Here is a 23122-nt window from a genome sequence, read left to right on the forward strand (position 1 = left end):
TCCCCTGCCCCCTAAAAAACCCTGCGCTCCTTTATAAACCTTATTCACAAAAATCCCTGCCCGCCTCTCCAAGACCTCTGCCCCCCTGCAAATTGCCTGCATCCCCATTCACAAAATCCCTACCCTCCTCTCCAAGACCCCTGTCCCCCCCTGCAAATTACCTGCATCCCCATTTACAAAATCCCTGCCCTCCTCTCCAAGACCCCTGTCCCCCCTGCAAATTACCTGCATCCCCATTCACAAAATCCCTGCCCTCCTCTCCAAGACCCCTGCCCCCCCTACAAACACCCTGCACCCTCCATTTACAAAAACCCATGCCCCCCACTATACAAAAAACCTGCACTCCTCTACAAACCTCATGCACCCCCATTCACAAAAACTCTGCCCTCCTCTACAAGACCCCAGCCCTCCTACAAACATCCTTCACCCCCCATTCACAAAATTCCTGCACCCCTCTCTACAAAAAAAACCTGCTCACCCCCTCTACAAAAGCCCTGTCCCCCCTAAAAAAAAACCTGGACCCACCCATTCACAAAAAAAACCCTGTTCACCCCCCTTCTATAGACCCCTGCCCAATCCCCTTCTACAGACCCCTGTCCCCCATACAAACCCGTGCCTTCACCCTTCTACAGACACCTGTCCATTCCCCTCTACAGACCCCTGTCCCAACCCCCTTCCCTAAGCGAGCTTGGTGGAGGTACCCGGCTGGGGAAAAGGGAGCTCCTACACAGTGTCACAGTGAGACCGGTCGCATTGGAACAAATAGAAAAAAAAAAATCGCATCCTTCAATCAAAAGTTAAGTACACGTTTTTTGTGCAAAATTAAAAAACTCTATGTGTTAACGAGGCAATGGTGCAGGAATCCCAGGACGCCACAGCTACACATAGTAAGGAGTCAAGCCACTTTCACACATCAAACAATGGCTGGAAACGTCAAATGACACTCTCAGCAAAAGAATTTGGTTCAAAGCTGGACAAAACTGTTATAACTATTAATTTTCAGACCTCACACACTTTTGTTAAATGTAAAGGGTAGTTAACGAAATACTTATAATTTTTAGAAGTGATGATCATCATGTAAGCTTTATGTAATGTCTTTATACAACTTCCTTATAACCCTGTTGAACTGCACAGAGCTGTAGGAATCTGTTTATGATCTATAACTATAATAAATAGTGATGATTGGGGCTGTATGTTTGTGTGATTGTAATTGAATGTGATGTTGCGTGTAGGCAAATGACAGCACTGCCTGACTGTGATGGGGATTGTATCTGAGGGCAAAAGTTTACTTAACTAATTACATAGATGTTACACCTAATATTCGTTTTGGTTTAATATTTTACAACTCTTGCACGTGGATTAATTTATTTGATGTACAGCAGCGTTCAGGATTAAAATATATAAATGAAACAGAGTCATGGAAAATCAAACAAAAAACAAATCCAGGGACTGAAACGGACATGTCAATATGGTATTATTGCAGTGGGTGGTTGTTGAGGATTTACTATGGAAGCTTAATGAGATTTACATTTAAATCGCTGACCAGTTCATTTGGGGTTTTTGGAGCTTCTCTCTTAGTCGCCCCACAAGCTCCCTGATATTTTCCTTGGGGGTGGAGGCTGTCTGATTGTGTACACACATCTCTTACTGCTTTCATTGGGTTTGGATGGCACAGTGAGCTGGGATGTTATATAATGGTCATATCTCTGCACACGGTATCATATAATTAATACAGAACCACAAGGGGTCAATGGGGTGGTGTACTAGACAGAGGGACCCACTATACCTCCCAATATTTCAAATGGACAAAGAATTACATTTAATTTTAGGGAAATGAGTGAGCATATAGCCAGGGGTGGGGCTGTTCTGAGAAATTGTAGTTGACTTACTAATAACAATTTATGCAACTAAAATGTAGTTTAGGACAGGAATAATGTATTTAAGCAGACTGATATTTAAACACATTTACTGTGTTTTAAAGAAACATTACTGGGAGAGAAGAAGTTCTATTATACACTCAGACACACCAACCATGTGGAGCACTTGGAAAAGAGGGACATTAGACTAAAAAAACAGGGATTTTGGGACAAAGCCTACTTCTCCAATATCACTCGTGATTTAGTATATTCACTTTACAAATCAAATATACAGCTGCACTGCAGCATATTTTATGAGTAATAGCAGAGATTGAACTGTAGAATGTAAAACAATTACCAGGAATCTTAAAGGATCACTATAGTGTCAGGAAACTATATAACCCTTAGGTCCCCTCCACCCTCAGGGCCCCCCTCCCGCTGGGCTGAAGCGGTTAAAACCCCTTCAGCTATTTACTTTAATCCAGCGCCGGGCTCCCTCTGCGCTGGTGACCTCTCCTCCCACTCCGACGTCAGCTCCCGAGTGGAGCGGAATGCGCATCCTGAGCCACGTGCGCATTAAAAACGCCCATACAAAAACATTTCTCAATGCTTTCCTATGGACGTTCTGCTCGCTGAATGCAATTTTCGCATTCAGCGTTGCAGAAGCGCCTCTAGCGGCTGTCAGGAAGACAGCCACTAGTCTAGAGGCTAGATTGACACTGCAATGTAAACATAGCAGTTTCTCTGAAACTGCTATGTTTACATCTGCAGGGTTAAAACCTGGGGGGACCTGGCACCCAGACCACTTCATTGAGCTGAAGTGGTCTGGGTGACTATAGTGGTCCTTTAATATAAAATTTCCCCTCAACTCTTACATTTTTATAATGGAGCCCATGTCATAGCTGCTACTACCTCAATTCGTGGGATGATTAAAACAAAACAAAACAAAAAAAAACCTAGAAAAGCCACTTCTTAATCTAGGGAGAACTCAAAGCAAAAGCTGAAAATCAGGGCATTTCCCATAGTTAATGCGACTTTGGAACTTGAAAGTTTTTTGTTTTTTGTTTTTACGTTTTTGCTTTTTTGTTTTATTTAATGTGTGTTTTCTAATGCATGTGCTGTAACTACACAATCAGAATATCCATTAGGTGCTGAAACTGAAATTCACGGGCAAGCATTTTTTGTTTAGCAGGAATACAGTCACTAAGTAAAGTTTGAAATAGACAGGCAACGAAAAAGTAAGGAAATATTCCTACTGAGATCAATGAGACAGCTAAAAGCTAAACGATATATCCCTAATATCTTTGCTTTAAAAGGGAAGGCTAGATTGGAGATCTCAGCCACTTCCTAGTCTAAGGAGTACTCAATGCACAAGTTGTGAATCCTTGAGATTTGCAGCAAATTCAGGAACTGCAATATAACTATATTTTGTTTTTCTTTTTTTATTCCATTTCTATTTTCTAATGCATTATGCATCAATCAATTAATCAATCATTGTATGTCTCGCCATCATGGTGTCTGCGTTGTCATTGTGCCTTGGCGGATACCTTATGGCATGACAAAACATCACTACTCAAAATGCAAAAACTGCATATTACAATGAATGAACTGAATTTATAAAAAAAGCATTTTACAATAAAGTCAAAATGTATAAAAAAACAACCTTGTTTTAAATGATTAATGGTTCTACATTTAGAATTAGTTACTTTAAAAAAAAAAACCTCAAAACCTAGAATTACACACAATATTTTAACATGTTGTAATCTCTAAATACTTTAAAAATGCACACATTTTCTGTTCAATCAAGTACCTGCATACATCATTGTAACGGTTGGATTATGATGATTAAAGGAGAGATGGGGGGTCGTGTATCCTGGCCACCACCCAATAGCTGCTATGACAATCACACCTCGTTTTTTAAACGGCATGCAAACTCACACGAGACCGAGAATGTGAGACATGTGCTTTTGGTTTGATATAGGAAGAGACTTTTCGTCACTGTCAAATAATATCTACTAAATTAGGTATGAGATTCTGCAGTTCTTCAGGGAATGCACATGAATACAAAAAGGTACTACACATTCAAATTTATACTACATACAGTATCTTAAATACAGGTTTTTGTTTTTTTACTAAAAGCATTAATTTCTTTAATAACACATTATAGCAATTTAATGATGTAAAGTCTGTGCAATGTGTTCAGACATGCCTATCCTTCCCCTAACTCTTTTAACCCCATTAAGGACCAAACTTCTGGAATAAAAGGGAATCATGACATGTCACACATGTCATGTGTCCTTAAGGGGTTAAATATCTTGTCCAGAGTAGCGTGTGATTGCATATTCTGTAAGACTGCAGCAACAATGATAAAGCAGCATGTGATCAAGGTTAGTTCAATTCAATGCATGTAGACCAACTTACAATAACAGAATAATTATGGTTGCGAGAAGTGAAATGCTTGGAGCTAAACCAATCAAACCCCTACCATCTGTCTAGCCCTGGAAAGGTTTAGAAATAAAAGAGTTTTGGACAACAACTTGTTAAAAAGCTCATTGAACATATACCATCAGCACAGCAATATTGTATTAGCTAGGTCTCCATCTAAGGCTGAAACTTACATTTTAATAACTAGAAAATATATAACATTTAGACAATCATTTATGACTTGCCGACGATATCATAATAAATCATTAACAAGTTACTTACCTGAAAAGAAAAACATATTTGCTTCAGTAACAGTGTAAAACATGTAAACCATTCCAATGAAGGCATTAAAAAAAGAAAAAAAAAAACACAATACTGTACAGCTGTGTGTGTTCAATTTTCAATAATATCCCCCAATGCTGTATTCTGACAACAAGGCAAATACAATTACAGGTAAACTGGGCACAGACTGAACAGCCCTGCACATGGACTGCAAGTCCCACTCACTCAGCAGTTAAGCAACAAGTTTTATAACCCAACAAACGGCGATGTAAACCTTTTATTTTGGCTTATATTTGTTCTGCTAGGCTAAAGTAGGGCTTACTCATGAAGGTCTTAGCATGTGTTATCCCATTTGTTAGCATACCTTACTACCACACTTGCTTGTCGATTGATTCAACTCATTCAGTGGTATCACCTCTTGTACTCACAGCTCTCTGCTGTACCGTCGATCTCGCTTTCTCTGTGTTCCTGATCATCCTGTCAGTAGGTGCAGCTTGAAGATTTCTCCTACAATTTTCTGCTGACCTGTATTCTTTTACAAACCCTGTTTCATATATTACAGACTGTTCTACCCAACTATAAACCTGTCTTAGCATACCTTTTTTAAGTAAGCTTGCATTTAAAAAAAAAATATATATAAAAAGTGCAGATTAGGAGGCGGAGCCTAGCCGCAGCAGACAGCAGTCGCACCAAACCGGAGCTCCTAGGCCCAAACGAGAAAACCGAGCCATTATACCCAATCTGTGTACCCCCCAGAACAGAACCGGGAACCCTGGTACACCCCCCACGACATGGGACGCAAATCAAAGAAAATCCACGCAGACAAAGCCACCCCAGGGCTTACGATAGGAGATATGTGGAGACAAGCACATGGCGCCAGCGGGCACAACATGGCGGCGCTCCACGGAGGCTGCTCAGACTTCTCCGACGACCTGTCGGGGGAAGAATACACACCAGCTCCGGCGCCAAGAATACCTCCACAGCCTAACAGACCCTCACCGGATTCTGCTCCGGTAACCACGTTGATCCTCAAACAACTGCTCGCGGATCTTCAAACCAGCTTGCAAGCAGATATATTGGCGTTAAGGGGGGACCTGAGAGGCCTGACAACCCGTATAGACACCCTCGAAACCACCTCCACAAAGAACGCCCAAGACATTGGGGAACTCCAAAAAACCGTGAGTGACTTACAACAGCAGCAGCGGAGCATGGAGCGCCGCATGGCGGACCAGGAGGATGTCAGAAGGCGCAATAATATTAAACTGAGAGGGATCTCTGAGGCAATACCCACAGCGGCATTACCACCACTCATTAATCGCCTGCTCACGACCATACTGTCGCACGCTCAAGCTGAAAGAACAGGCCCTGAACGTATCTTCCGGATCCCCATCTCACCCAAAGCGCCACCTTCAGCCTCCAGGGATATCATCCTGGCCTTCCGCACGCACCAAGACAAGGCGGCAATCCTCACTGCCATACGGGGAAAATCACCACTCCAATTTGAGGGCATGACGCTGTCTTTCTTTGCGGACCTATCGAGCGACACCCTAGCGTGGCGGCGCTCTTTCAGGCCACTCACCACGCTCCTACGAGACCGAGACCTCCAGTATCGATGGCAGCCAGCACACGCACTAACAATTCATCAGGGTACAGACTCCCACCAAATCCGCGACATGAGCGAGGCAGCACAGCTACTACAGGCCTTGGGCCTACCACGAGACTCCCTCACGCCGCCAAACTGCCAGAGCACTCCATCCCCGAACCGCACCTGGGACCCATCCCGAACAACCCCATTTGTACCACAGGGACTAACACCCGACCCATATGCTACAGTTACCACATGACCGGACTGCGGAGATTTAACACCCTGCCCGGGTGACTGTTACTACGAGGCCAAGCAACCCACATACTGCAGGCCTGACTAATGTTTCCATGTGTTATTTTTGGTTTCGATCATCTTAATTTTAATATTGATTTAACTGTTTATGTTTATCCTGCATATTAAGGTCTCACTGCTAGTTGATTGCGGCCAAGGCATTACCGTAACACGTATCACCTGTTGCTTAACACACCGTGAATGCTAATCACACCACCCCTTGCTACTGCCCCACCGCCTGCTCCGGCACGAAGTAATTAGAAGGCTCCTGCCTTACCTGCTCGCCTAACGGCAGCACACCCGCATACTAGATAAGGCACCCTATGTTTTATTTACCCCCTGGCACCTAGTCTCTCCCCTGGATATACAACACGGCTAAACTACCCACACTAGTGGAACACAAGTCACTACCAATTAGTTCAACTGTACTCACTTCTCCGTTTATTTATCTCACTGTTTAACAATTTTACCACACCATAGGGGCAGGCAGCCAGGAGAATAGTACATTCCCCTATAGCCAGCATATATAGTTATGCTCCAAGCAGGTCTTGACCAGCAGAGTACACCATACACACAACGGTCCATGAATTACAACATAAACTAGCACTGCATTAGGCCACCTGCTAACATATGCTAAGGATACAATTCGCATCAGTTTTTCACTGACATTTCATTGATGGTATACCTCCTTGTTACTGGGCCTGACACACGCTAATAATAACCGAATGTAACGATATTCTCCTTGACTTGAAAACCACTACTATATGCTCTGCAGCCCTTGTATGTTGCCTAGATGCAGTTTTAAATATACACTTTAGAGCCGATTACATAAGCAGCACTCAAAGGAATTCATGTGATCAGAAGTTATTGTATAGAATGTTGTTTTATCTTAATCTCACTACCCTTATTGCTACGGCACAAAACCAGCAAACGAGCGACCTACTGTGTACTACCAGTACATTAGAGTTGAAGACAGTTCCTAGCACTAACCTGCAGTACCCACTTGAAATGCAACATATGCATAATCTAGGAGGTCAGCAGATCAGCTACCGGGCAGACTAAGTTTGATTATAGCTATACACTTACACCCTACAGTCAATTACGTAAGCAGTATATAATATAATTCATGTGGTCAGACGTTTTTATATGGCTTGTTGCTTTTTTTTTTTCCTGCCAGGGCTTAGAACCAACAAACGTGCGACCTATTGTAATCTGTCGATTAACGAAGTAGACAATTTTTAGTGCCAGCCCGTAGTACTCTCGGGAATCCTTATGAAGGCAGAAATTATGATGTTAAAAGACGCGCAGAATTTATTATGTTAACAGACGCGCTGACGCGCAGACTAAGCCTAATCATAGTTTTAAACATACACTTTGAAGTCGACGACTCCAACATAATATGTCAGAACCAATATAGCCAGACGTTTATGTAAAACCAGTTGTTCAGTTTGTACCTACTATGCCAAGAATAATTCCAAGTACTGTTACACCCTAATCTTACTCAACTTAATACTAAAAATGTGCAAGAACTGTTATATACCCCACTGTACTTTATGTTTGCAAAAGCATGTGGATTGCCTTTGGGGTACCGCATGTGCACCATGTTACGTCTATACGCACAACAAAAATAAAGAATTCAAAAAAGTGCAGATTACATATTTTGAATACTGAAACTTGATCTCACCTATTGTTATGCTGTCAATTCTGCCAATGTGTTGTTCCTATTCATGCACGACCAAAATAAAGAATTATTTAAAAAATATAAATATATAAATTTACACGAAAAGATAAAAAATGACCGGCACTAGCACAGCAGTAAAATACACCGTTTGGTACTGACAAAGAAAACTGCTGTGTAAATGATCTTGGTGGAAGATGGAAAAATGACATTCTTGAATGACTGGTTATTCATGTTGACATACAGATGTAATCCTGGTCAATTGTTTTTTTTGGTGGACAACGTGAACTGCAGTAAATGCCAATGAAATATTAGTGTACTTTATGCTTCGCTTAGTATGACTCAAAGGGATCGAAACTATTCTACTAGGTAACTACATTACAATGCACTTTGAATCAAGGATTGCATAATTAATGTAAACTGTTGGCTGCATACATATTCCCATTCACAGATTGACAAGTGGATTTTTTTTTTTACTTCGGAAGAAAATGAAAAAAACTAAAAACTCTGTGCTGAGAATCTTATGTTCATATATCTTTCAGTAAGTTATCAAAACGAGTTACATATCAGTATCATAAATGAAGAATGCCTGTTAAGACCAGCTTACTAGCTTTTTTTTTTTCTTACAAATGGAATGTGCTGTAAAAACATCGGAAAAATTCATGTAATTGCCTAAAGACAAAAAGACTGACATCTTACCTAAGGGAGAGAGTTAAAGACGCCAAGCTCAAAAAAAGGAAATTCAAATACCACATGCATAGCACATACCTTTCAACAACACAAAATTGCTACAAGATGGAGACGGGGAGTTGGCAGGTAAAGGGGTGTATCGGTTGTGCTATGATGGTAATTGGTAAAGCAAGTTAGCAAGGATTTTTGCAGCCCTAGGCAAAAGATACAATTGACCCTCTCCCCCCCCCCCCCCCCCCCCCCCACAATGCCCCACCTATATGATCTGCCATATGAACTAACGCCAGTGCTGCACACAGTGTGTGTTTACATTCATTAAGCTGCAGTGGATCTGGGAACTATAATGTGAGGTAAATTAGAGATTAGTGTCACTAATAATATACTAGATTGCCTACTTAAAACCAGATGAGGATGGTGATGGGCTCTGGCTGTAGTTTGGCTCCACTGGTCTGGTGTAGAACAGGATCTCTGGAGGCTGTTTGCAACTGTGGTCACAAAATTCAATGTTCTGGGAGAACGGGAAGCAGCTCTATTTTTTTGGGCCCCTTACACAGCTTAAGGTCTGGGCCCCAGGGCCTGACGGTGAGTATGCCCATAAGTTCACCTACAGGTTTCACCCATGAGTTCGCTCACAGGGAGTGGAGTGTGTAGGGGATGTGTTATGTGTTATTGTAGAGGATCTAATGTGTGTGCTTATGAAATGTATTGTATAAGGATACCAGTTTGTGTAGATGATACAGTGTGTTTGTTTGTAGTGGAAGCAGTGAGTTTTTGTGTAAGGGATAGAAAGCAGTATGTGTTTGTGTATAAGGGATGTATTGTGTGTTTCTGGTTGTGTGTAAAGGATGCATTGTGTGAATCTGTGTTTGTATGCCTAAGGGATGCAAGGTGTGTTTCTGTTTATGTAAGGGATACAGTGTGTTTGTCTGTAAGCTGTAAGGGGTGCATTGAGTGTGTGTAAGAGATGCATTGTGTTAGAAGCAGTGTGTGTGTGTGTAATGGATGCATTGTGTGTTTCTTCGTGTGTAAGGGAAGCATGTTATGGTTCTGTGTGTTAGGGTGCATTGTGTGTTTCTGTGCATGTACAGGGATGCATTGTGTGTGTGCGTAGTGTGAAAGAGCTCCCTGTCCTGCCCCCTGTCCTATAGAGCTCTCCCTTCCGTCCCTTAGTGGTCTCTACTCTCCTCCATCCCCCCTTAGGGGTCTCTCCTTTTCTCCCCGACTTTCCATTAGTGGTCTCTGCTCTCTTCTGCCCCCCTAGTGGTCTCTCCTCCCCCTCTTTCCATTAGTTGTCTCCCCTCATCGCCCCCCTTTCCATTAGTTGCCTCTCCTCCCTCCCCCCCACACTTAGTGGTCTCTCCTTTCCCCCCACCCTCCCCTAGTGGTCTCTTCTCAACCCCCCTTCCCTCCCTTAGTGGTCACTGCTCTCCCCCACCCTCCCTTAGTGGTCTCTCCTCACCACCCCCTCCCTCCCTTAGTGGTCTCTCCCCCCTCCATGTTCTCCTCACCCCCTCCATCCCACATTGTCCTCACCCACCCCCCCCCCTTCCTCCCTTAGTGGACTCGCCCCCTCCCATTCTCCTCACTATCCCCTCCCTTAGTGGACTCCCCCCCCCCCACGTTCTCCTCACCCCCCTCCCTTAGTGGTCTCTGCTCTCCCCCCACGCTCCCTTAGTGGTCTCTCCTCACCCCCCCAGTGGTCTCTCCACCACTTCCTCCCTCCCTCCCCCCCCCTTAGTGGTCTCTCCCCCCCCCCCCACATTCTCCTCAACCTCCCCACGTTCTTCTCACACCTCCTCTCCCTCCATTAGTGGACTCTAACCCCCCCCCCTCGTGTTCTCCTCACCCCTTCCCCCCCCCCATCCCTTCCCTGTGTAGCGTTGCCGAGCTCCTCTCCGGTCCGCGGTACAGGAGCTTCTGTTTCCTGTACCAGGTCGGACTGAGTGAGCACTTCCTGTCAGTCCGGCCAGGTACAGGAAACGGATGTTCCTGTACCGCGGACCAGAGAGGAGCTCGGCCACGCTACACAGGGAAGGGGAGGGGGGTGAAGAGAAATGGGGGAGAGAGGCAGTGCTGCAGCCGCCTGAAGCTCTCTATGGAGTGCTCAGGCAGCTGCAGCATTAGAAGGGCCAGCGATGAGGGCGCAGGGCGCCCCCTCCTAAGTGGCGCCTTATAAGAAGCGCCGCCCCTGCAAGTTCGCTGGAAAAAGGGCTGTCTTAGTTCGTTGCTCATGTTAACAGGGCTCTAATAAAAAAAGATTCCTGGTAGGTCTGGCGCACATGCAATGATTACTTGCACGCAGGTGAAGTTCACCAAGCAAAAAAGCGTGGAATAGGCATAAGGTTATCCTAACTATAAGATAAGGCCAGGGACCTAATGAGAGTATTTAGAAAATTGGGCAGACTAGATGAGCCGAATGGTTATCTGCCGTCACATTCACATGTCAGTCACATGTTTCTATATCCACTAGAGCCAAATGTAGTGGTAATAATGTCAAACCAGAGACAAAAACTTTGGCTTTCCCTGACATCCAAATCCCACTCCATTTACCATTCAGGTAACTGCTATAAGGATACAATTCTGCATTATCAGTGGAAACATTTTTGCAGGTAAATTGAAACCAAAAAAATAAACAAACAAACAAAACCATGGGTATAATCAATATTAACCTGCAATAGTGTAACCACGTGGGAAGAAGAAGAAAAAAAAAAAGCCCTCAACTTTTCTCCAGGAGGATCAAATCTCTGTACTGTGCTCCCATGGCATTAGCAGGTAGGTAGGTGTAGGGTTGACAGTCTAACAAATCTTACCAGTACGGAAGGCGAAAAGACAGCAGCAACCCTTGACTGCTCTTATGTTTCCCCCTGGCTATTGTTTGTATTGGCTGAGATAATCAATCAAGACACTCATTCACTGGACAGAAAGTGAATGAAAGTGGGACATCAGGAATATAAAACTCCCAAGGTTTCTTCTAATGATTCTGAAAATGCTTTGGACCTGAAAAGGGAGGATTTCCCAACATCCTGTAATTTGAAAATACTGTCAGTCCAATAAAAAAGGAATTACAAGATACTAATTCCATCTGTTCTTTTGCATCTGCATCACTGGACTAATACAGCTACAATCTCTACTCTGATTCTATATTGAATATATAAGCTCTTTAATTTTTCAGCATCTAAGATCCACTTCAGTCTCGCTGACTGAGTGCCATCCATAGATAAACTCTACTTTGTCTTATGGTAATGCCTGAAGTTGACAAAAATGTTGTGCTACACTGTCAGCCTAGGTCCAAGCCCAGCAACTGTATTGTTTAGGTCCCACAAGCATTGTCGAATGGTATAAGCATTTCATTTCTCTTCTGGGCCATGTAGTAACATAACTTTTTCATTAAATCCTTTGTGATGTATGAGGCCAGCAGGAGAGTACACAGTGCTCCCCTCCTGCCAGTCACAGTATGTAGCATGGCCGAGCCTCAGTAGCTTATGTATGCTCTGCCCGGTCTGACAGGAGGTGCTCGCAGGGAGCATAAACTGCTTCCTGTTGACCAGGGAGAAGTTACTATCACAGTCCGCTGCTTGGACACTCTAGACAGGAGGGAGGTCAAGGGGTACAGAGGGGAGAAACCACAAAGGGGGACACAGAGGGGCTGAGGGTGAGACGCCCAGAGGGAATAGGGTCAGACACAATGAGACACAGAGGGGCTTGGGAAAGAGGAAAAGAGACAGACAGAGGCTAGGGAAGTGGCAGAAAGATACAGGGTACTCCAGTAAGCCCTATACACCTCACGATTCACTTTCTAGAAATTCAAAAGGGGTATTAAAGCGGCACTGTCATGCCAAACATACCTTTCCCCAATCAATTCCTCTTCTCTCCCTCTCTCAGGATCCTGTCTAATCTAGTTTTCTTTAAAACATAACACAAAATAGGGACTACTTTGCCTTATGTATTTTTCCTACGCCTGACCCCCTCTGACCCACTTCCTGTGGGTCAAAGAAATTTGGGGGCCTAGGGGCATTTGGGGGTGACTAGGGGGACAACTGGATGTAGTGGAGTCGGGAGGGGTGGGGGTTAAAAAAAAATAATCGGATTCGGCCATGACAGGGCCGCGAACACACACAGATGAAGATACATTTTTTTTTTGTTTGGAGGTGAATACGAAAGGCAGCTACAAAAATGCATTTTCGCCTGTGCAGCCAAAAATCCTGACACTGGTCCTGCCGAGAACAGCTTTATAGCTTTATTCGGAATCCTCCAGCATCCTTTCAGCTTTTATTAAGCCTGTGGGAGAATAGTTGCTGGATGGTTTCAAATTAACGTTTTTTGCTGGATCTTCCATCCTGTTCCTGTGCACCATGTGAAGCATATTCCTGCCCAACTGGTGTGGACCATCTGGTTTTAAAATTGTCGCTTCAATTTGAAAGCCAAAACAATTCAGGCATACTCATAGTAAGTTACCAGCTATGTGAAGTTGTCCCTTTATACTTTCTGTCCTCTTGTCGATCTAGGGTCCTCTCTGACATATTCCAATGGTTGTGAGTGTTGCCATCTTGCGTAACACTACCTGTGTCAGTTTTCCTTGTCTCTTATTTTAAACACACAATGCCGTCAGAGTGGAGGGCAGTGCATCTGGCCCTTCCACCCCAACCTCTTTTAAAACCACATAGCAACATCAGCATCCACAGAGCATGTAAACTTGTAGCCTATATACATGTAAACTTATACCTGTGCTTTATTTATAACTATCCTTTAAAAAAATACACCTCACATTTCATTGTGTATGGTTTTGTGTCATTTGGACTGTTCCAGAAGATTAAAGTGCTTGAGAGGATGTTGGTTTACAATTTGATTCCTCTGTTCTTGGATTTCCTGATTTTGTTTTGAAAATAGATTATTCTCTATTAAAAATTGCAGTCTGGTTCCCTTTTACTTTAGAAGGGGAACTTGTCAATTATAACTCTTACTATACCTCAGTCAATTATAACTCTTACTATACCTAATCTGTGTATGTATGTATATTATATATATATATATATATATATATATATACACATACACACACACATACACATATATATATATATATATATATATATATATATATATAACAAAATAGTAGAAGATAGCACTCCAAGGACTTCAAAGAAATATGTAGTGAAAATAACTTAGCTTTTATTCAGCAGCCGTCACAAAATATTAACGTTTCAGTTCTTGTGCAGAACTTTCGTCAGGATAAGGTGCAAAACATAAACCAACACATATATAACAATAAATTCCATATGCCCTTAAGAGTTTTGTGATGTACAAAGCTACAGCTACCAAAACACTGATGAATTTGCAGCAAGGATCATTTTCCCTGAGGGAATGTTCTAAAGCGTTCAAAACACCTCGAAGATAAATTAGATGCTAAGGACTTGCACACAGATCTAGAGGACTTTATTACAAGTTATTTTAATCAATTCTTGCCTGCAGGAGAATCTCAAATTAATAGAAAAAAACAACCAACCCCATTTACCACCCAGCACCTAGATCAGAGGATCTCACCAGCCAGCTTAGAGACAGAAGTCCTCCAGCTTGTGTAGACAACACAGGGAACTCTCCATCAAAATGTGGCACTTCTCAATGATTCAAAGCATTGCCAAGGGCTACCATGGCAATGTTCAGATTCACTGGTAAAGCGCAAGACTGTAGTGAGACCCAGCAGGGTTCTGCACCCATGGAAGGTGCAGACTGCAGACCACATCACTAGATCACCAAGCATTAAATGAAGATTCATGCCCCCCTTCCTAGCCAAAGATGGGTCACATAATGCAGAAGTATGAACTTGCTCTTTATCAGGCCAGCAACTAGCTCAGCAAACTACGTGTCAAATAGCTCATAATACCAGATAATAGGTTTTACAACGCAAGTGCACTTCTTGTACCATAACCACTCCTAAAGTGACAGAGAGACAAGCCCCAACTCTTGGTGTGTGTCAGCATGCAAGATATTGTGAGATGGCACATCTGTTATTTAGAGGCATTGCTGGACGGTGAGAATGCAATCCCAGAAAAGTATAGCTTACCAGTATCGGTGTACTTGGACAGATGAAATTGGGTCAAGTGTCCCAAAAGACAAAACTTACGTAAAGTCTAGAATTCTAAATATTACCAGCAAATGCTCCATCTGCCTGCAGCAAAACTGCTAAAATTATGTAATAAAGTCAGAAGAACCATACCACTTTTTTCATGAATTATTGAAACAAAATATGCAATTTAGGGATAAAATGCAATTAGGAAATTTGCCAACTAGACTGCATGTTAAGGCCTGTAGAGCAACATAAAAGGCTCACAATGGATAATACTAAACTGGTAATAAAGGGGTTAACATATAATGTGCAGATATGTCATTGATGACCTTATGATTACTAAGTGTTTGCCTTTACCAGAATAGATGCTATATATGACTGGAAATAGATTGGGTAATGTTCCCCTTGGCTTAAAGTAGATGTCATCCAACTTCTGAAAAAAGCTGTAGGGGTATAAATCTACCCTGTGTACACGTCATAGATGGGGGAGAATAATCTACCGTGTTTACACCATTCTCCCAGGCCAGAAAGAGTGTGCTATACTCTACCCAGCAACAAATAATTGTGGACAGTTCTTTACTCAATCTTAAACAGAAAGCATGCCATTCTCACGGGCCTGGAAAAGGATGGATGCAGTTATCACTTTGCTGGAATAGAACAGATGCCTTTATCCTTGGCCTGGAGTAAAGAAATGTGAAAACACCTTTTTTTGTATACCAATCAGCTTTTAAGACTTGTGCCCATGAGTGATTCGGAATACCCTAAAATTTTCGATTGAAAGTACAGAACGGAAACAATTTTTCCATAACACTAACCCTTCAAAAGGCCTGCACTTTTTAATTTTACATTAAATTAATGTTCTGTTATGGTATTGCTTAACTCTGGGGTACCTGCAGATGATTAATTTTTTAGATGCTGGATGGGTATTTTAGCTCCAAAATAGGGTAATTTTCAGTTAAGGTACAGTGGCAGAAGACATATTAAGCATCTGTCAAAAAGCATCTAGTTTCAGTGATGGACAGCTTAACATCTCTTGAAGTTCTATACAGCGCATTTTATGTGCCATCAAATCCTATCGAAGGGAACTTTAAGGATCAACGAACTGGTGAGTGTAACCATAATAGCCAGAGTGTAAACATTCTCTGCTTATTTATTTATTTGTTTGTTTTTTCAAGTTTGGCTTAAAATGTGCAAGTCCCTGTTGAATTTACACCCTGATTCTCAGTTTCATGACGCACCAAGTTATTGGTTTTACGTAATCTCTCTTTATGACACAACTAAGTAAATTCAGCAAAGTATCACTGACCTTTACTAATATTGCAAGATACACATGTACTTAGAGGACTCGGGAAACAACCCCATGGATTAGAAGATAACCTAAACTAATATACAGTGGCCATTACAGCTTGAAAGTAGCAAACATATCTTACAACATATCAGGTTTTTTTTTTTTATTTAAAAAAAAAAGTAATAAAATAATATATATTTTTTTTTTTTAAAATATTAGCTTTTCTTTTTAAAAAAAAAAAAAAAAAAGGTTATTATTTTTATTACAATGGTTAGCAGGTATTAAAGCCATAATATAGTAATAAGACTGTTAACATACGAGTAAAAATTTACTTCCTTGAGATGTAATAAAAGTCTAGTACTACAGCAGTAACACTCCTCAGACAGTGTTTATAGAAAAACAAGTTAGTGAGTGTATAGTGTGTAAATACTGAAAATGAAAAACAGTAAAAAAAAAAAACAAAAAAAAACTATAAGATACAGAAGGGTATACGAGGAAATAAAAGCTACTGGGTTTATTTACTGAACTGTGGAAAATTGAAAATGGTATATATATATATATATATATATATATATATAGTTTTTGCCAAAATTGCTATTTTTTTCCAGTTTTGCTTATTTTAAATTCCAGTCAATTCTCCCCAGTTTAGTAGATAACCCCCAATGTTTCCAATTTTATCTATGACATGTGGGGTGTATCAGTCTATTTGACATGATGTTCCACTCTCAGTCTCAGGATAGACAGGTGGCAGCACGTTAAACCCTGTGTATCAATACTGGGGACTAATGGGCGCACCTGCAGAACTACAACTCCCATGATGCTTCGCCAGCCCTACAGCAGGCTAAACAACAGAGAAGTTGTAGTTGTGCAGCAGCCGAGGTCTGCCTTCTGGCCACCATATCAGGGCCGGGTAAGCCGTGACTGGCCACCATGGCTCAGTATTGGGCCAGTGATAGACCAGGCAGACAGCTGCCAGGGTCCCATGGATGCTGACAGGTCACTGCTATCCCTTCAAGTCCAATTAAAGGTCTGTCACTCAGCCCCTCCCCCACCCCACCCCCACCCCCACCCCCACCCCAGACACGGGCTATGTACCGCTGTCACTTACCTGTGCGCCTTCACTCCCCTCCGGTCCATCTTGTTGCTCTGCTCCCCCCTCCCTCCCGGGGTCTCCAGGCAGCGGTGCGATCAGGGAAGGACGGCGCATGCGCGCAGAACGCGGCCAGGTGGAGGCGTGGCCAGCCTGCTGATGTGGCTCTGACGTCATCGGAGGTTGCCCTTAAAGTGTGTGTGCGCGGTCGGTGAATCCTGCAGTTGCCTGCTGCTGATGGGCAGGGTGGGAGAGAACTGGTGTGTGTAGGAATTACCCGGGGATTAGTTGTTATGGTGCGTGTCATTCTGTTAAACATCAATTATTCCATCACTTGTGTGGTCTTTAATTTTCCTGTTAACCTACATTGGCCAAAAATGTGTCATTGTTTTAAAGTCACAATATTAAAAATAACATAAATTTCTGTAACTCCAAAAAAATAAGGTTTTTACAAAAAATAAATATTACATACTTATTATTTTGCATCTACAGTACTGGATTAATACAGAAACACTAATATTATCTTTAGTGAATAACTCTAAGGCTGGATATTTCTCAGGTCTCTCACGCTGCCATTGGACTTGTCACCAAGTGTCTGCTTTTTCTCTTAACTCTCTCTCAGATATGGGAAAAGGCCCGTTAGAAATTACAGGACAACGCAATGTATTTCAATCAAGACTTTCGTTTTAATTCCCCACATCTAAGGGGACATGTAGGTTTTCAGTCTAAGGTGATACACATTATTCAGCCAATCGCGGTTGGCACAGTTTTGGCACAGTTCTAACATTATGCATAATTCTTAATGTTAGGAGTAGATAAGCGAGCCTGCTCACCCACAGGGTGCGGTTTGGTACGAGCTTTGCAGGCAAGGAAAAGGCCACTACAAAGCATTGCTACTAAGCATTTTAAAACATCTCACTGAGACAGCTAAAAAGTCTTTAATTAATATATATATAAAATTTGATACATCAAGCCTAACCAATAAAACTGACCCCTGCATTTGTGTATTACACTTTCTATAAAACATGTCAATCCACGCTACATAAAGCGCATACTAAGGTGAGTTGCAGAGTGAAAAAAAAAACAGCCCCCACAATGTTACAAGCGCATGAGTGCTCAGGCACTTCTCTATAGTACCCGCATTAGGCACCGGTTTACATTAAAGGGTTTACTCCAACTCGCATAAAGTTTTTTATTTTATTTTTACTAATAGTGCCCTATTTGGCATATCTAGCTTAGTCACTCCCTTAAACAGTTCTAAAAGATATTTTTGTATTTATCTGAAATGGCTGATCTCCATCTGATGTCACAGCAACCCTCGCGCAGTCCAATCACATAGGGAACACATGGAGGGAGGGTTGATCAATGTTTGCCCTTGCAGGAGCACTGCATACAAGGAAGAATCTCCTTAAGTCTGTCACCAGCAGGCTCACCCACTTTCTGTGCAGGCACAACCACTTTCTGGGTGCACCTGACCCATACTGGGATCCTCCATCTTAGTCATTTTGCAAACCTGGCTATTTTAAAATTAATTTAGCAAATGTAGTTCTCAATTCAAAACAAATAGTTGTTTACTAATGAAGGTGATTGATGGTTTTCCGCTAAACTGCTAATTGTCTAGAATTCACCAATAAGGGGGCGGGGCCTGACCGCCGAACTGGATGGACGCGGGGCACCTCGGCTCCCCGAGGAATCCCCGAAAATCAGCCCTAAACAACCCCATCTCGCCTGAAAAATCATCAGCACTAATAAGAAGGCAAGGGGACCTAAGCATGAACCCTCGGGGCGGCTGTTGGCTCCCGTCCTGCGGCGACGCGGACTGAGAGGCGGGCGGGATTGCGGCCTGCCGTGAGGCCCTGGTGGGGGAAGCGGCCGATCCCCTGCGCTTGGTCCGGCGGGACCTCTCGCTTGCCTGCAGAGGGCCCCGTTTTCCCCCCCTGTGGGCCGGGGGGGTTATCCCGGACCCCACCGGGGAAGTGGAGATCACCACCCATGACAATTGAACAGGGGGAAAAACCTAACCTGAAACCGCATGACACAAGATGGCCGCCGCGCCTACTACAAGCCACAACATCGGAGCAACGGCTGGGCGCCGTCTGGGAACAGACGCTGACAAGTACACAGTGTACTGAACGCGGCCCGCTGGCAACAGAGTATATCGGATAACCCTAAAAGGTACATACTCACCACGCCGGCTCAGCTCGTTTCACAGCATCCGAAACAACACCTCCCACTGCCACCGGCGGGTCTGTGGGGACTATATTCGGACTCTGACCCTGCCTAGACATAGCGGAGCGATGGACACGGGCACAAGCGCTACTCCCAACCCAAGGCTGGTAACAGCGAACACATTCCTGGCCGGCAGGTACCCAAGCATTTCAAAGCATGAAACAAGGAACTTGATCACAACCAGAAAGCCAGCCGGCCAGACACAGCTGCAGGAATGACCAAGCGACTGCCAACCACATACACCTAAAGTAACAACATATCACTGTGTAATCTTTATTTTAGTGCACTACTCTTAACACCACATTTAATTCACTACAGTGGATTTTACCTATGCAGCCCCGGGAGCCCCCCACAGAAAGCACTTAACATGCATAAGCTTACATATGTACCCAACTTGACAAGCCCGGCTCTCCACTGTCCCCTGGTGGTTAAATCTACAGAAAACTGTAACTGATGTTATTTTGCAAAGCCTGTAACCCAACATGCTTAAACCATACTAATTTCTAGCTCCATGTCAATAGTGAGCATGTTCGCTAATCCCTTTCCGTTTGTTTAGCCTGTGTTTTAAAGGCTTACAGCAAAAACCTACTCAACTAAGCTAGAAACAGAAAATACTATTATCAGGAAATTTGCAATGTTTAACAAATACTACACCTGTTATTCACCTATGGTCTAAGCTTGTTAATATAATATAAAAAGAGGTTGATAATCCTAGGAGATTTCTGTAATCTGTTATAGTGACCCTAATCTGTACAACTCTTGCAAGTCTCCCTCTCTTTTTTCTGTACCACAATAATCACATACCTCAATAAAATAAAGAATTAAAAAAAAAAAAAATTTAACAAAATGCCAGGACATATAGTAACCGCAAAGGCTTCACTCCTATTATTCCCTAAAATTATGCCGATTACAATTAAAAACATTCTCTAATTGAAAAAAACAAAAATAGAATTCACCAATAAAATGCAAATTGTAAGTCACAATTCCTGAATTTAAAAAAAATATCCAAGTCAACAAGGTTTCTAGCTCAATTATTTAAAAAAAGTAATTTGCAATTTTAATGAATAACCCTGAAAGTCTTTTAGTTTGTCATTATAATTTATTTTCTATTTGTTAATGTTAACTCAGCAAACACTGCATAATATTATAATCCAGTAACATGATACAGATAATGATCTCGGGTAAATTATGTATAATTGCATAGTCTAAATAAAGAAGTCATATCACAAGATTAATGTGAATATCTGTTGTGGCTTGTGATTTCCTGTACAACTTACAACTTTTGCTACAGCCTGTACCGAAAAAAAAAAAGATTATATATATGTGTGTGTGTGTCACAAGAAACTCTGGATTGCTCAAAGGGTATTTTTACTAGAATCATTGTTTTTCGTTATAGTTAAACCTTATTTCTTATAACAAACCTATAGTGCATACTCCCCTCACATGCTGCAGAAGAGGTTAAAAACCTGTTCAGGCTCTGCCGATGTCTGCCGGCGAGAGGGACCTAATGCACATGTTTGGCAATTACCACACTCGCATTATAACTTCCCTCATAGGAAAGCATTTGGGTGACGCTGGATGTCCTCATCCAAACGTTGTCTAACCACCCAAAAGTCCCTCTAGTGGCTGTCTAGTACTAGAGGTGGAGTTAACCCTCACATGTAATTATTCCAGTTTATCAAAAACTGCAATAATTACAATTGCAGGGTGTTGGGGCCTGGGACTCTGCAACCAGACCCCTTTAACCCCTTAAGGACACATGACGTGTGTGACACGTCATGATTCCCTTTTATTCCAGAAGTTTGGTCCTTAAGGGGTTAATGAGATGAAGTTGTCTGGGTGTTTATAGTGTACCTTTGACTCTGCATGCACTGCTTTTCACAGTGAAGCAAATCACTCAAGTGGCTATGGTGCTTGGAGTCATTTTAAGCCACTTTAAAGCCACATTTCACTAATTGTTTTCTTACACACAACCAAATCCTAAACAAAAACAAAGAACGGGAAAATCTCATTTCCACAAAAATAATAATAACATATACAGTACATCCCATCATTGAGATGCTTGTACTAACTTGGGACGCTTGTCTCGATGGCTGTGATGTAGCCTGCAATATAAGAAACTCCACTATATGTAAATTTATATAAACAGCAAACAATATTTTTTTTTTATGAGGTAAACATATATTTAAATGTACTTTAATGTTACCAGGACTACTTTATTACAACACACATTAAATCTGTCAGCAGAACAATTTGATTCATATAAAGTAACTTTTTGGAAACCTCAGCACTCTGTGGGAGAAATTTCTACACAGTGATATGGAATGAAAAGTTGCCCATCAATAGTAGCATATACCAGTGAGTAAAGGCAGCTATTGTGGACTGCATTTACCATGATGCCCATGCAGCTGATTTAACATCAAGGAAAAGTGTAATCCACAGCAGCTACAGTGCAAATAGTTTGCCATCCCTTTCCTTGGGGATACAAATTGGTGGATGTGTGCGACTGGTCACTGCCTACTTTGAATTTGGAAGCTGCAGCACTGAGCTAAATCTGGTGGTAGATGGCTTCAGCTGAGCACCCTCAGCCAATGAGCTTATCCCTTCACTAGCTGCAGATTCAAGATGCACAGGAGGAGGCGATTGGCAGACCCCATTCGCAAGCAGTTTGCTTATTTATCCTGGGAGGGCACTCTTAGCACCATGACCGTAGTAGGCTGCAGTGGTTATAGTGCTTGGAGTGTTACTTTATCTGTGCCTGTAAAACACAATCCCTTTAATTATGCAAAGGCTTCAAATGAAACACAGCTATTAAAGTATACTTGTCATGATGCCAGTTTATGCTTATTATTATAATGAAGCAATGTCAACTGCTTATTACTTAAAATATAACCTAAGCGATAAAGTGAAGGTGTTTATTGCTATTGAATGCATAGCCGGGGGCAAGTGGAATTAATGACTATACAGCTACAATCTTGATCATCTGACGTCTAAAGGGCTATCCTTAGCATAAATTATATATATAGTCACCTGTGAGATACTTTGTTTCAACTCCTGCAGTGCAATCACCACATCAGAATATGCTGACAAAGTTTGTGTAACACATAACTTTCTTAATTGTGCCAGACCGCACCAATTAAAGAGCAGATAACTGAGCACGGTTGCTTCTCATAATCAAGTGAGTGACTAGATTGTAGATCTGACAATAAAGGCATATTCACACAATGTAGGAATCCAAAATGCTAGTTTAAAATAGCTTTCAACCTGGGTGTAATTGTAATAGATCTGCAGTGTTACTTATTACACCATGTAGTCTCATTGCTCTTTGAATTGGGGGTTAGAAGTTGTAACAGATCCCCTAGACTCCGACTGAGTATATCCGTTAAAGAGTCTCCCAGTTCCCGAAGTGAAGCAGTGATTATAACTCTGATCTACCCAAACATCAACCAAGACTTGATGAAGAGTACAAATGAACTGATTTATTATGGCCAAATTGCCTGCTTATATACACAGCACCCAGCAGGGGATCTCCATTCAATACAACACAAGCCCCTCCCAGAGATCTCTGTACCTGGGAGATAATTGTGTTAAAGACTGGTAAGCTAATTATCTCCCGGGAACAGAGAGGCGCACACACAAAAATAT

The 23122-nt window shown here is 42.2% G+C and overlaps 1 protein-coding gene across 1 annotated transcript in view; it reads right to left on the reverse strand.

Moving 5' to 3' along the window:
• The window catches only part of SLC41A2 (solute carrier family 41 member 2), a 173091-nt gene extending 155726 nt beyond the window's left edge, over positions 1-17365 (reverse strand). The window contains exon 1 of the mRNA XM_063447218.1: positions 17267-17365. The gene's annotated coding sequence lies outside the window, so the exon portion shown is untranslated. The remainder of the gene's footprint in view (positions 1-17266) is intronic.
• Positions 17366-23122: the final 5757 nt, after the last annotated feature.

The sequence above is a fragment of the Pelobates fuscus genome, chromosome 3, assembly GCF_036172605.1.
Source record: "Pelobates fuscus isolate aPelFus1 chromosome 3, aPelFus1.pri, whole genome shotgun sequence".
Classification (NCBI taxonomy): domain Eukaryota; kingdom Metazoa; phylum Chordata; class Amphibia; order Anura; family Pelobatidae; genus Pelobates; species Pelobates fuscus.